Genomic DNA, 16,160 nt, shown 5'->3' on the forward strand with positions numbered 1-16,160 from the left:
CGGGGGGCAAACATAACAAAGTGTTACTCGAACATGAACATACGGACGGGCCCAACCGCCAGCGCCAGTGCCTCCGCGGACCTCCCTCGACACACACGCAACGACACTGATCGGTACACGACCCCGCGACGCGATAGGCCGGCCGAGGCTTGTTGGCCACCGTTGGCGGGGTCATCATGTTCGCGGAGTGCCAGGGGGGCCCACGCCAGAAGACACAGACGACGACGAAGAGGACGAAGAAATAAAAGCATTAAACATCGGCGAAACAAGCGCGAACGGTGCATGCAATTTTGTGGCCCCCCCTTGGTCCCGGCCTGGCGTGTCGTGTCATTCGTTCGTTCGGTCGGTTCGGTTGTGCGCTTTTTTCCATGTTCTGGTTGTTCGGCGTTGGGGTTTGGTTTGTCTGTTTGTTTGTCTCTTTTTTCTATTCCGTCTACAGTTCTTGTAAACATTTTCGACGGTTCTGTCCACCTTTCCGCGGAATGTTGGGTTTTGATTAATACGATATTTGCTTGCATCGGGCACTGTGTGCGTTGCATTAGCTTGCGTTCATGATTTTGACAGCAACACTTTCGGTAACATAATATCGTTTTCTACTAAACTGGGGCTTCCTCTTAATTTATACTAATTATCATCTTTTGTTTATTATTTGTCGCTTTTACAGTTGTGCTTTCTAGCGTTCCTGTATTCACCGTGTTTATCCTATTGTTTTTGGAGTAACTGTTTGTTGTGTTGTTTGTTTCGAACCCACGTCCTTATGTTTTCTTCTTGTTAATAATCATTTGTTGTTAATTTATTGTCCTTTTTGCAGTTTTGCTTTCTATGTTTCCATATTTTCCTTTATTAGCTGTGTTTGTGTTATGGATGTGTTTGTCTCTTCAAACAAATTCTCGGTTTGTTACCTACTGTTATTATTCCTAACTTATCTTTTTCCGATTCATTTATCTAATTTTACAAATTCCATTTCCAAATGCCCAATGTTTGTGGAAACCGAATAAAGGTAAACAAAGCTCTACGCGAACTGAATTCCGAGCAGACTGTTTGTGGGGCACAAAGTCTGGTGTGGGCCTCTCGCATTTCAGAGAGCCGAGTGTGTTGTTTTGTTTCGTCGTTCTGTTCGTCGTTTTTTCCCGTTTTTTTGCAACACCTTCAACCGTCAAACAACCGATTCAGCCAGGCCCCGTGTAGGCCGTTGACAACTGCTGACGAGCCCGGCTCGCCCGCTGGCCTTACCTCGCCCCGGCCAAGTCGTCAAACGATCGCTCGTCCGGAACAACCAATTTCTGTTTCTCGATTTCACGTGCGCGCCCCGTTCCGGTCCCTTGATGTTGCTGTTGTTGTTGTTGGGGCTGTTTTCTTGAAACCGCCCCGCCGTTGTTTGTGTACGCGGTTCACTTGCGCCTCCTGTTTGATCAGCCATATTTTGCTCGCCGACGATGGTGTTGCCCGTCGTCCGCCGCCGCCCTGGCCGGAGAGTTGACTCAAGTTTTCTTTCGCCATGCCGTCTTCGCCGGCCTCTTGGTGGGCCCCAAAAAGGAGTCCCGGGGCATGAAAACGCGAGCTGCTTTGCTAACAACCAGACAACACACAGTTTGCACGTCGTCGTCGTCGTCGGGGAACTTAACGCAAAAAATGGGTGGAAAACAAAACCCCCAAACAAGAGCGGCCAAGTTCACAACAAAACCTGTTATTTGGAAAACGATCGCCGACCTGAGTCCTCCTGAGTGCCACGAAGGAATAGAAACAAAACAAACGCTTTTATGGGACGCGCTCGTGTTGTGCTACTCACGTTGTTTTGATCTAGTTGAAAATAAACGCCCCGAAGGTGTTTGGACTTAGGTCTGGCGGCTTTTATTATGATTTATTTGATTCGCTCTACCCTAATAAGCCGTTCGGGGGGTGATATCGAGTAATTTTATGTTACCAACACCCCACCGGACGGTGGGTAACGTGTTGTTTCACGCACTTCCAGCTTCTTGGTCAAATGTTTGCCCGCAGCATTATCATCCGGACACACTTTTTATTTGTTCCGTTCACATCGTCCAGTGTTTAGTTTTTCTATTATCGTGCAATACCTTCCCGTTTGCTTGACTAGTTAGCACACAGCGCTCCACTTCACCGGTGACTGCCGCAGTGTGTGTTTCTTGCCTTCCTCTTCACCTTCGGGTTTCCTGAATTTTCATCTTATGTTTCACAGTTTTACGTTCTGTTTGCGCTCTGTTCTCACGTTTCTTTCCCCCCTGTTTTTTTTTCTTTACACTCGAGAGTGTTGTTGTTTGTTCTCTTCCCACCTTTTTTGTCTTCTCCGCACTTCTCATTTGCCGGTGTTTACTTAATTTTATTATTCCATACCCTTTCTTTATTAGCCACCGTTGCGCGAGGGGCCGCGCGAGAGTTTGCTGTCGTCGTCGTCGTGCTGCGGATATTTTCTCACTTTCGGCCGGCGGCCGCAGCGGAAACATACCGCAGCATAAAGCCAGCACGGCCACAGAGCGGAAGCAATTACACTAAAATCACAGCCGCTTCTTTTCGGCCACCCCACCGATCGGCTGCATAAATGTGTTCTTCTTATCGGCCTTCGCCTTGTTTCGTCTGTACACACAAGTTAATGCTGCCTCTTTTTCTCCGTTGTTGTTTCTTGCCTTTTGTCTTTCGCAACTGGTTCTCTTTGCTGCTGCTGCTGCTGTGTATATTTTATTGTTTTCGGGCGGCTCCTCTTGTTTGCTTATCTGATTCGCATGTTCTGAATCTTTCGGCCTGTTACTCGCTGGCGCTGTTCGCGCGTGTACTCTTCCTCCACTCTGACATAGTTCTCGCGTTGATTAGCCTCTCGGCTTTCGTCGTTTTGTTCCGAACGATATGCACCACTTTCAATGCCAGGGTTTTTGTGGGGCGGATTCTCACACTCATACACTTTGTTGCATGTTTTATGCATGCGCATTCATCAGCAAGCAAAAAAAGCGGGCCAATTTTTAAATTAACCACAACGAAAAGCATTGGAAAGTTTTGTTTGCATAAGTGGACTGTAACACGGCCATCGGTAAATTGATGGCCAATTAAGCTTACATTCCGTGGCATAAGCCACAATCAGGGTTAGCCATGTTCCAGGAAAACCACAACCTTGCCAAGAGCACCGCTATATGTGATTTCAAACTGACGCCACGCACCACGTAAGACTGATCTGATCGCCACGCACTGAAAACTGATCGCCACGCACTGTAAGAGGTTTTAGTAAAAATTAATAATGGAACAATATAAGGAGGCTCGTGTAGTGTTATGGTTTTCTAAGAAATGGGAAGTGAAGCGATTGCTACTAATGCTCAGTAGATGGCTCAGAAAGAACTGGAAATGGCCCACAGCAACAAGGAAATTGGTAGGTAATTGTAAGACTGTTCCAAATGTCATTGAAAGACACAAAATATTGTTCAAACGCCAGTAAACAATTATTACCATTTATTTATTCCAAACAATATTATTACTAATTACATAATAAGATCATTCCAGCATATTCTGGCGTTGTGCTGAATAATCGCGTTATTTTTAGAAAACGTATTTATTGTAATAATATTTTTAGGAAGACAGAGCTACAAATGGTTTGATGGCTGAAGAAGGTGAACACGAACCAGCAAAGAGACATCTGAAGTATACCGCTGAGGATAAGGGAGCTTAAAATAAAAATTGAAATAAGGCGTGGATCGATTGATCGCATGAGGAGCTATATTCCGATTCAACACTTGATCCTCAGAGATTTACTGCTTAAATCGACGTGCTTGCACCTTACAATCTGTTGATAAGACGACTCCAAATTTTAGTGTGAATATCAGCTACAACACCGAGAAACAAAATGCTAGAATCACCGAGGGCCAGAAGCGCTACACGACGATCATTCCGGAAACTTTTTAATCAATCCTTTGGTCCTTTGCATAATATGAATTTAAAAAATATAATTAAATTCAACAAAAGAACTGTTTCAAAAGTAATGAAAAGGTATTCACGAAATCACAGATCAAAATATTAGGAACTAAATATGTGACCAATAAATAGTTTAACATATAGCTTTACATATTGCTTTTCATCGATGCTGTGCGAGCCGTTTTCTTCTTATTTTACTAGAGTTACTCATCAGTGTTGGTAATTACGAAAAAATAAAAAGAACGTTATCTACAACAAGTGTGTATATTGAAGCACTTTCGAGCAACTTTGCTGTTTTACGGTGAACTTCAGTGAACTTCAGTGAACAAATTGCACTCCGGCAGGTTGGTCGTCCGTTTTTTGCGCTTCTTGGAAAATCGATCCACTTTCACGGGATTACAGGAAACAACAACAACCCGTCCCCGACGGAAGTCCTTCTTGAAGTGGCAGCGGAGGGCGCGAAGGGCAACAGCACAGGGGTAGGAAAAATCGTCCCTTTCACCACCCGCGAGCAATCGAACTCCACACCGAGCGTGCCGAGCGAGGCCAATGCAATGGAGTGGAAATCGAATCGAATTCAAGTCACAATCACGACAGAAGCCTCGCAAAAAATTCTCCCGCCCACCTCACCACCCACCTTCCCTCTTTTTTGGGTCCGTCCGTTCGTTCCCCTGTCGATTTTCACCCCCCAAACCCCACCCGTTTGCCGTCCGCGTCGGCGTGCTCGCAGGACACGTCGAATCAATCGCCCGGTTTTCCGCCCGAAAAACTCACGCCCCACCTCAGACCCGTCGCGACGGTCGGTCGGGCGGTCAATGGCGAAAGGGTTTCCGGTTGATCGACTCCGGGCAGGATGGCGTTTTTTCGGGCCCCATTCGGGGTTTTCCTGGCAACCCCCAACAAAAGGAAGAAAAAAAACTGGAAAAGAAAAATGGATGGATGAGAAAATGCCCAAAAAATGACAGCTACAGTGATGGCCAGATTTTGTCGGCAGCCCCTGGTCGGGCGACGGAAGTGACACACTTTTCCCGACCTGAACAGGGGGCTTTTGGGGGGGAAAAACTTCCCCTTACCGACTTGGTCTTTAGAGTTTTATTTATTTTAATTGAAAAGGACTTTATAAAGCTTAAGTTCCACGAAGAGTTCGCTGGGCAAATAATAATTGCCCCAAAGTGGGAAGTGCAACCCTGTGAAGGGCCCTGTGGAGCAATTGAACCGCATGTAAATCAGCCCTTATGGCGGTGGCCGCGTTGGGTGGTGCAATATATTTTCAACTGCCGCACTCTTATTTTGTCTCCGTATTTCGAATTTGCTGAATGGTGGCCGAAGGACGACGGCGACGGCAACGACGACGAAAAGCTTCCGCTTCGCCCGGAATGCAATATTAAAATTGAACAGAGAAAAAGAAGTGCGGACTAAATGGGACGTGGAGCCGGTGAAAGTACTTCGGGCGGTGGATGGGAAAAGTGGAAAGCGGATGGAAAAATCGAAAAATCCCCAATAAAGGGTGTCCCCTGCTGGGTGGGGTTCGCTGAAGCGGACTCGGTACAACTCGCAAAGGCCAACCTCTCCCGCTCTCCCTCTCCCTCTCTCTCTCTCTCTGTCACTCTATTTCGACGGAGGTCGCTCCACTCATAGGAAATGATTGCTCGAAGCGCCAGTGGAAGGCAAAAAAGCGTATCCACTCCCAAGGACCTCTTGATAATAAACCCACCACCACCGTTACCAAAGGCGGGAGGTTCTCGGCGGAAGTCCTTCGCCTTCGTTACGACAATACGCTCGGGGAGGTGTGCGGGCTTCCTACGGGCCGAGCACATCTTGGCTGAATTATGCAAAAGTTGGAAAACTCTCAAAGCTACTCCGGGGCAACACCCATTTCCATGGTCGCTTTCGTCCGGAAGTGGTCCGTTCCGTGCTCCGGGGGCCACCGGGCACCGAACGCAATGATCAATAAATTTATAATCTTTTATTTCCTTAGGCGAACCACGCTTTGCCTTCCATGGCTCAGGTGATGAGCTCCGAAGTTCCGAAACAGAAGTTCTGAGCAATGGCAAAGAATTATGCTAGGGAGCCAACGCGAACACTCTTTTTGGTTAGTTGTCCGTAAATGGGTCGATGTTTGTTTGTGTTTTAACAAATCTGGAGGATGATTACATCTATCTCATACTGGAACAACTAACGGAGTTACATTGTGGAGTTACATTTCGGGGGAAGATTTTTAAAAGGACTAAATTTTTAAAGAAAACTTGTGAGCCTTAATCTGGAGCTAGAGCTTAATGTAAGGACCCTTATCTTCATAAACAACCATGAAATGCCTAAGAATCAGTTAATAAAAAAGTTATCCACTCGATATTGGGATGCCAGCCCTCAGCTACTATGTCTATGGACCGAAAAAGGACCGTACCGATTTCTGTTAAATTAACTTTCAACACATTCTTTCTAGCGACTCCTATCTTAACTAATGACCACGAAAACTGTCCACTGAGCGGTCTCTTGAGTTTAGCTGGTAGCTGATATCGAGTTTGTAAAAAAAGATCAAGAAACGATCAAGAAACGATCGCGAAAATGTGATGTAAAAACATCACCTGCGTGACACCAATCGACATTTCTCTTTTTTGAGGACCACACGGTAACTCCAATGATCCTTGCGATATTCCGCAAAGATCAGGATGATGTCGGACTGTCAACCGACAATTTTGGACAAGTTTTTCTTTGATTTTCTTAACGTGTGGCTTAACGTGTGGCACAGGATGTTGATGGTAGTCCTGGCGGTGCCTTCAACGCTCTTTCGACCTTCTTTGAACATTTTGTACCATTTATAAAGTCTTGTCTTCGATAGAGCTTTGTCAGCAGAAATTTCATTCCAAACACAAAATTCAAAGTGCGAAGACAACGAAGGCAAAGACAAATGCGATGTTAAAAAGTGTCTGACACCATCAAAAAACGAAGAATTTCCTTTATACAGTGTATTAATCAATGTTTTATGAATCCATTGTTTTGATCCTCGTATAATTGATCGAGTTGGTCAGGAGTTAAGGACCTCAGTCTCAGTTAGAGAGCGAGAGTATCTCTTGTCTATTTGTAAAATAATTTAAATCATATGAATAATTCCCTTTCGTAAACCCTTCACAAAGTTCATAGCTCCTGCCACAGCCTGCCGTCTACAATGTTGGTACACTTTCGCACTCGGGACACACTCGGCTCGCCTTCGCGCGCCTCGCCCATGATGGTAGTGGTGCAATGTTTTGCCTCCGCCACGAGCTGGTGTGCGTTCGCCGCGCTCGAGCGCGTTGCGGTGTGTTGGTGCGCTGCTCTCCGCTCGCCAGCAAACGCACACCACCACCAACCAGGGCAACGATGGACGGCGAACGCTGGCGGTCGGAAGAAGCGCGGAGAGAGAGCTGAAATTGCTTCATCGCTTAGCGCGCGCACACAACCACAGGCAGAGGCTGGCGAGACGAGATCTTCGGGCAACCCAAATAATGGCGCCGAAACGTGGCCAAATGTGTTTTCGGCGTTTGTGTTGTTGTTGTTGCTGTTTCTATTGCTACGCAGCGAGCCCCCCGTCGGTCGGGAAGGGGCGTTCGGGAAGAAACAATTTTCACCCAGAGCCCAGCAGTCAGCAGAAAAAAGGAAACCAATTCGAGCACCAGGAAAGGCGCAAAAAAGGAAGGAAACGGAGCCTTCTCTCGGAAGGCGGCCGTAACAGAAAAAAAAAACGTGCGCACACAAACACACAGGGCGACCGAAAATTCTCGCTTTTCACGGAGTGGAAGGAAAAAGGAAAGAAAAAGGGCGAGAAAAAAACGGGCCACGGACAGAAGGCGCAACGAAAAAAAAAAAACGGAGCTCCTCGGGGCGGCCCGAGAAATGGGAACCGATATTCGTGTTTTCTTTTTCCCGTTCATCCTTTCTTTTTCTTATTTTTCGGCCGCCGTTGGTCGGTCATGACCACCCTGTGTGCGTGCGTGCGAGCGAGAGGCACCCGCAGCGGTCGCCGCGGAGTTCGAAGAAAGAGCGACTTTCGTGCCGAAAGTCGTGTTTGTAGAGCCCGGCGTGAGAGCGAGAGAGACTCAACTTTGTGTTCCGCTCCGCGCGCGCTGTTCCGCACCCCCCCCCATGCCTGCGCCACCCTGTGACAACCACTTTACCAAATAACTGCCCTGACACCACTCCGCCTGAGCCGGCCACCGCCACCACCAACATTCCGGGTGGTGGTGGGCGCAAGGGAAGAAGAGAGCGGGACACGCAAACCAAACCCAAAACCGAAGCCATCGGCAACCAACACAACCAACAGCAGCAACGGCAACAGCAACAACAACAACAGCACCACCAGCAGCGGCAACGGCGGCGGCGGCGGCGACGTCTGCGACGACGACGATGGCGTGTTGGTTCCAAGAACCCCGCTACCCGTCCCACCCTAACGTTGGACGGTCCAACATCCTGAACCTTTTTTTATGCTCTCTCTCTCCCCGCACCCAGCCCTCAGTGGTGGTGATGGTGGTAACCCCGTAGCAACGAACGGAGTGAAGGCATCACACTCTCTCGCTCTCGCTCTCGGGGGCCCCGGCACCAATAATACGTTCGTGCGAACCGAGCGTTCTGATTGGTCGACCGAGCGCCGCCACGGCCACCGGCGGTCGACTCCACGTGGAGTCGAGCGTTGGTCGCGCCGCGTGTGGTAGCGAGAGGCGCGCGGACGCGGCTATGTAGGAACCTTTGGTTGAGCTGAAAAATGCGCCCCCGTTCCGTCTCGCTTGCCTCGCTCGTCCTCCGGCCGCCCGTTCCCGGTACGCGGTCGGTCGCTCTCTCCTCTCTGACCCCCTTCCCCGCGCCCATCGAGCGTCCTGTGTGAGGGCCCTTCGCTAAGAGTCTCACCCCGCCGCCAGCCGTTTCCATCGCTTCCACTGCGCACACTTTAATCATCGCGCATAAAAACCGTTTCGAACCGTTTCGACCTGCCCGCCGTTCGCTCTCTCTCTTTCTCTCGGTCGGTCGGTTGGTCCTTCACTCTCTCGCTCGCACCCCGCACCCCGGACAGCCCGGTCCCACAAACGATATCCCATTTGGTAGCGGCGACGTCGACGTTCTTGAAGCTCTCGAAATCGGTCGAGCGAGCGAGAGAGTGAGAGCTCTTTCTCTCTCTCTCGCACATACGTAGTGGCGTTGCTGTTCGCAGCGCCATCTCCTGGGTGGAAAGGGTATTGGAATCGGTGATGATATTATGGGAATTTCAAGGCTCCCGTGTCCCTCTGGCTGGCTGGGTCGATTGGGACTCGGGTGGGTGGGGTGGGTGGTACAGAAGGGGCGAGGGGCAGGACTACGGAAAGAAGTTTGGAACCAGCCCAGGCCTTTGCCGTGACCCCTTGCCGTTGGAACCTTTCCGGGTCCTCTCCCGGCGATGGCGAGTCGATTTCCTCACGTAGTTTTCCCGCCCACGCCCACGTACTTCGCGCCCGACCCACGCTCCTTCACCCCCCGGGGGGACGGTTTCATGATTGGTCTCCCCTCGCCGACCCCGCCACGCACCTAGCGACGCTCATTTTCTCGACGTGTTCGTTTCCCGTCCCCATCCGCGGGTCGCTGGTGGTTGGGGGATGGGACGGGGACACTATCCATCCCCTCCCCCTGCCTCGGTGGTATCACCCCGCCCGCCATCACCACCACAACCCACGACGACTTTTTCACGCGCGTTCGCTCAGCGGCCACCATCGCAATTCCGCAAGCCACAGCCCACCCCTGCCGCCACCGCGGCAAAATTCTTCGAACGTCCGCAAAAACCGTAAACCCCCCTCCTCCTCCACACACCACAATCCCTTTCCCCGGCCATATTATTATTTTTCCTCATTTCTTTCCGCTTCTTCGTCTTCGGTGGCGGCGGCGAAATGAAACGAAACGGCAAAAAAGGCCACAACAACAACGATGGCGAAGGGGTGAAGAAGAAGACGGACGATGGGAAGGGGGGAGGGGGGAAAATATACAACCTCACCCGCGCGCGCGCGCGCACTCGCGCTCGCGGGTGCGCGCCACACTCGGCGGGACCGTCCTTTTTTGACGGATGTTCTACGCCTTTTTACGCGACCAACCGGCGGAACCGACCGAAGAAGAAGCGGCGAAGAAGAGGGGGAAGAAGAGGAGGAAGGCCGATGATATTACCACCATCAGCACCGGACGCCGCCGCCGCCGCCGCCGGCCTCCGGGTCGGTCGCTTATGAACCCCGCGCGCGCATTATAAACGGCTGCCGGCCACACGCGGACTGCTTCGCGATTTGCGCTGCACCCGCCGTACGCCCCGCATCCCATCATGCCCCCCGCCTGGCTGCGTGGGATTTTTCGGGGTCCGCGTTACCCGGCGTTGATCAAGTCACCAGCGCCATCTTGCGGTGGACTCGATGGCGGGAGGGCTTAGTTGAGAGCATTACAACTGTCGCGACTCAACTTAATCGGGTAATTGGGATTAGCCGGCTCTCGGGACCGTAATAAGAAGACATGGTTTCTGAGCTGGGTCTGCACTACAATAGTGACGTGCCAACGGCGTCTAATCTGTGACCCTTTTCGCAGCAAGATATGAACCGAACAGTGTTTTGTTGGGATAGCTTTCGACACCTACTGCGGTTCGTCTTTAAACGGGGTCCAGAGATTGGTCTCGCTCACGGAGCCAGAACTCACATGAGGTGCTTGCAAGTCCGGCGAATATGGTGTCGAAATGATCACGAGAATGGGATCCAAAAACCAAGAATTGGACTCTTAACACACGGGTAGTATTCTACACTGCACTTGACCCTATACGTGTTCCATACTTCAGCTTTGGCATTTGATGTCCATCTGGTCGACAAATGTCAAAGCTGTGGGGTGTTCCTCGCGAAGACAGTTATTTGTTTCCACCGTCGTCGGGACACAAAAATGGACTCGTCGTTTTTTAACTTAACCCAAAACTCCATGTGTTCGTCCATGTGACGTTTATGACATACTGAAACAAGGTTGCGTTCCCCTTGTTCTACAAAAGACAATTGGAAAATGGGTCCCCGGGAAGTAAAGTAGTTTGATAGTCAGAATTCTTTCAATTTGTGTACATTGTGGTATGGCTGAAAGACCCAGTAGGAGTCTGGCTCCTTGGCACTGAAGCTCTAATAATGATGTTAAGGTTTCGTACCGAACGAGATTTGTGCGACTTTTACATGGCGAGTGCCGCGAATCGCCCAGAATTGCTAATGCATCTAACGACTCCAACCAGCCTAGTTCCAACGAGGAATGGAAATGAACCCCAAAATTTTCCTTCTTTAAAATTTAAGGTGTTCCTAGATGTTCTGTCAAATCGTAGAGCTTAGGTTTTGTATGTTTTGTCTAAAAACGTCTAAGCTTGAAGCTATCCTAAGTTGATGTTGAGGTATTGCCCTAGTGTGAAGAATTTCTCCTTAATTTTTGTCCTATATATCATATAACAGACATCTCGAAAGAAAGCTATGACCTTAGGGAAGTATTTTAATGAGCATTATTTCTTTCAAACCTGCAAGTTCTATCCAATATACGAGTATACCTCCAAGCTATACTCACTAAACATTCCTGTTTTGAGAAAGAAGTTACTTCTCTTACAATGGCCTCTACTTCAAGTACTTCTTTTAAAGAAAAGTTCTATTCCTTATTAAGCTGATCATTAAAAAAATGGCATGCATTTGTCTACTACTTCTTTAACCAGCATTTCGAAGCTACAACGGTTTAGTATAATGTCACTCTTTACAACGATTATCCAAGGGTCTCTTGGCTTTGGTTAACTCTATCTGAGCATGTTCTTAAAGTAACTTTCCAACGGTTTACATTGTTGTTAGATAATAAAGGCGGAAATCCATTGCGTACGTGTTAGTGATCCGTGCGCGGAACCTAAGACATGATCCACAAACAAAGACCCGTTCACAAGCAATTCCCAGATCTCGCCAAGCCATTTGTTCGGTTGATCTACGCTTCACTGCTCGCTCGCTGGTGTTTCTGTGCTCCAAATCTCCCCTGTCTCAAGGCAGGCGTTGTGGTCTGCATCAACCCCCCCGAAGCCTCAACCTGTTACAGCTCAAGTCAAAACTCCAACTGTCAGTGTCGGGCTAGACAGTAGCCTAACGCCAAATAGCGCCGGCTTCCGGTATCTACTACTGCCGTTGCCACCAGACGCCCGGTCTCGCCGATCAGCGCCGTGGCACGTGGTAAGTATGAATTTACACAGCCGCCGGCGGGAAATGAACCCCGGGCGGGGGGAACCCCGCGAGAAGAAGATGCCCCCGTCGAGGGACATCAAATTTTGCCACCAAAGCAGTAAAACGGTTCCACCACCGTCGCCGCCGGCCGCGCACCTGCTTCGGTTCACTCGGTTCCGGTTTTATGCCTGGCAGTTGCGGTCGCGCGGTCTTGCGTGCTTATTGCCGCGGTGAAATGGCACTCTCCCGGTTACCGATGGGAACGCAGATGCTTCAGGAGCCTCCCGGCGCCGGTTGATGAGCGGCCGATTAGGCGGCATTTGAGTGCAATAAAAACCAAATCGCACACACAAACGATACGAGAGCCTGAGTCGAGAGTGGACTGCCGCAAAAACGCAGAGTGTAGTAAATTAGAAAGGAGTGTTTATGGCTTGCTTACTAATTGTTTCACTTTAATTGCCTACTTTCTGCTCCTCTTTTTATCGATTATGGTTCACTTTATCACACTGTTTACGCTATGCTCCTTCCCGAGTCCCTTTTGCCGAAAGTGAAGCCCTTTCGGCCGACAGCGCAAGAAATCGTAATCGCATTCAATTGCTCATCGGCCAGGTCGGTTCCCGCTCATTTACGCTTCATTACCGATTTAAACGGTCCGAACGGCTCACCACTTTCTCTTCTACTTTGGGCCTTTTTCCTGTCTGTTTGCCCTCGGTTCGCCTCGATGCATGACAAATTTGTCGAACCAATCGACTTGTTGTTGCGGATTAGTCGTTGCGCTGTTGGGTTTGTTCGTTTAATCGGTTTTTCTCTCTCACTCTCACTCTTTCTGTTTGTGTTCTTTCCTCTTTCCTATTCGCTCTTCACTATCATCTTCTTTGACTCTTTTTTAGCCTTTTTACTTGGTTTAGTACCTTTTTAAGCTCTTTTTCGGAACGCTTCCGTCGGTTAAGAGTTTATCTCGTTCCTTTTTGTCTGTTTCAGCTTTCCGTTCAATGATGCTTTCGATTTAATTTTGTCCCACAACATCGGACCGTCGTTCCCGATCCGTTTCGTTCGCTGTTTCGCTTGCTCGGCTCAGGGCCGGGCGCGTTTGCGTAAGTCGGCTCCCGTGTTCGGCGACTTCTAGCATCGCCTTAATGGTTCTAATAATAAATTATGAGTTTCCCCCTGCGGTCCTGTCTCTCTTTCTCTCTCACTCTGCCGGCACGCTTTGGCGCTTGCCGCGAATGTACGCAATTTGTTCGGTAAACTAGAAACGGCCCGATACGAAAAGGGAGATACGGGAATGATGGATATGGCCGAAAGGCAAGACACCGCAGACAGGATCGTGCGCCGGATTGGATTCGTATAATATTAGATGGGTATTTAATTGTTATCTTGGAATAATTTACACTTATGTTCCGCCCCTCGTGTCACTCGCTCGCTTTTGGCGGGTTTGGCCCGCTCCGAAGAAGTTTGTGGTTTATGTTTTCGCCTTTTTCATAAGTTTCACTCCCCTCGTTCTCGCCGATTCCGCGTTTTTTTCTTTCGGCTTCTTTGCTCTTCTCTTCAATGTTGGCCCTGGGGCTATTGAAAAAAAAAGGAAAACTGCAAACGAACGAACGGAAAAGGAGACGGTTTCAGCAAAAAGACCGACAGCGAACAAGACAAGCGAAAGACGTAAATAAAATATCCGCGAAAGATGTCGGAACGACACGGACCGGCTTCTCGAGACCCAGACCCCACGGTGGAATTGTTAGCAAAATTGATTAGTGACGGGGCGATATTAGGAGCCGACCCGTGTGTGTATCTTGCGGGATGCACCGAAAGAGATCCGCATCGCACCCTACCCCGGCAAAACGGGGCAGAGAGGGGCCGGAAAGAGCATAAAACAGAAGTTCTCGAACGATCATCGAAATGTGCGAACGAAATTAAACGGCCGAAGACGCTGTCGGTGAGCGGACACTGCGATGAAAAAAAACCGGAGCTGCCTAACAGGCTACGGACCGCCGGGTTTTAGTTTTTTGCCAATCGCACATAAGAAACGGTGAGCCCGGGATCCTTTCGTGATCCCGGCCAGAGTGTCACCGAAGCCGCTGGGGAATTTGGTGTTGAGTGAAAAAGGGCGTAACGGCAAATGGGATCGATTAGGGAGTCCTTTTTGACGCCCGGTTTTCGCCAATAATCGGGGCATTCCGCTCCGATTGGCACCTATGGCACCCTTTTCGGATTAATGTTTAACTCGCTTTGCGGCCTGATTGAACGTTGATTGGATTGTTTGCTCCAATGTAATGCGTCGTTCCATCGACAACTTTTACTTTTACTTTAACCAATTTTTAGTTGAGTTTTCAGACATTTGTTTCTCTTCAACATACACTTTGATAGTTTACATTTTGTCTACAGATTTTTCTCTATTTTAATTACTAGATGCTTTAAGAAGGATAGTTTAATTATGTCTATGTTTCATTTTTACACCTCTTTTAGTTGCTTTTGCCTATGATCGAGTTTTACAATGTTTATTTACAAGTATTGCCATTTTATGAATCTTTCCAATATTTTACTTCATTTTTATTTTAGTTTTGTTTTTTTTCAATGAAGTAGCATAAGACTTTGATTTAATGCACTTTTTGAAACACTGAATAAGACAAAAAAACATCGACATATAAACAATGATCGGTTGAGATCGTTTCAAAAAGAAACGAAAGGAAAATGAAACATTAAATAGTATTATGAAGGTTACATTTACTTCAAAAAAAGTTAATAAGCGTATTAATACTTAAAGAGGTTTCAGAGTTTAAACGAGAAATAGTACAGTTTCTATGTAAGAAGAGTAAAAACGAAGAAAAACAAAGACGCATTTTAAGTTCTTAATTTACGAGACGAAAATGTAGATCCAAAGCAAACACCTGAAAATTATTTTAGGCAGTAGAAAAGGGATGGCAAAATCGCCCTTTCCGTTCCAAAAGAAATTGTAATGCCAACTTATCCACCGCCGGTTGGGCTCATTAGCCATAGGCTAACGATTTTATTTCTAGCCTCAAGCCGATGAAATGAGAGGCCAAAAGGCCAAGCCGGAGGGGGGTGGGTGGAGACCACCCGCCCTCAACTTCCTGCCGTGCGGCAGATGCTTACGTCTGCGTGTTTAATTTTTAATTTCATAAATTACCATTTCAAAAGTTACGAGCCGAGAAAATATCGCGCCTCCGTTGCGCCTCCGGAGTGTCACCGGAAAGCTTACGGCGGAGGTGTTCGAGGGAGCCAAGTGAAACCACCAACGGGTGGGGTTGGGTCTGCAGCATCGTTATGTTGGGCCCCGCGGAACCTCGAACCGCGAACCTCGGCTCATCATTTCCATTTCGTTGACGTCCGCCGGCGGGCAGAGGTCACACACAGAGAGTCAGAGAGAGGGATGTGTGGGGGGAAGATTAACTACCGAACCATTTATTGTAGTCCACCTTCCCTCGGAGCGCTGGAAGGTGGAAACTTGCCCAAGAATTTCCCGGAGAGCGAGTCTTGATTGCTTAATAGGATAGGAAAACCCCGAAGGACTTTTCTGGAAGGAAGAAAAAGTGGAAAAGCAAGCAACGACGGCAATCGAGGGCCGTCATCGAAGGGGCGCGCCAGGGGTCACGGGGCCAGGGACCAAGGCTGTTTCGCCTCACGGCCCGCTTCCAGGCGGAGAACGGCGAAAGCAAAGGCAAATCTGGATAATTTGAATATTCCCTTCGCTGGCGCACTCCGAAGGACCGGAGGACTCCCGACGCAATAAACCGGCCGGGGACGACGGCTACTACATTTCCCCCCCGGACCGGCAGGCGATGAGGGTGAGGGGTGGCCCATACCCGGGCACATTCTTTCCGTGGTTCCGAGCGGCCCGCCCCGCCCCAGGATTTTACGTTTTTCCAGCTGCCTTTGCGTCCTGCAATTTTCCTAAGTGCCATAAAACTAATTAAATTAATTTTTGCACTAATTTGGTCTCGTTCGGACGCAACTTGGGCCCCCCGGAGTGGGCGCGAGAAAGAATGTGCCGGTGTCGCTGCTCGGACACTCGGAGATGCCGAAAAATGTTTAAGAAAATGTTGCGAA

This window comes from Anopheles bellator, chromosome 1 (assembly GCF_943735745.2).
Source record: "Anopheles bellator chromosome 1, idAnoBellAS_SP24_06.2, whole genome shotgun sequence".
NCBI lineage: Eukaryota > Metazoa > Arthropoda > Insecta > Diptera > Culicidae > Anopheles > Anopheles bellator.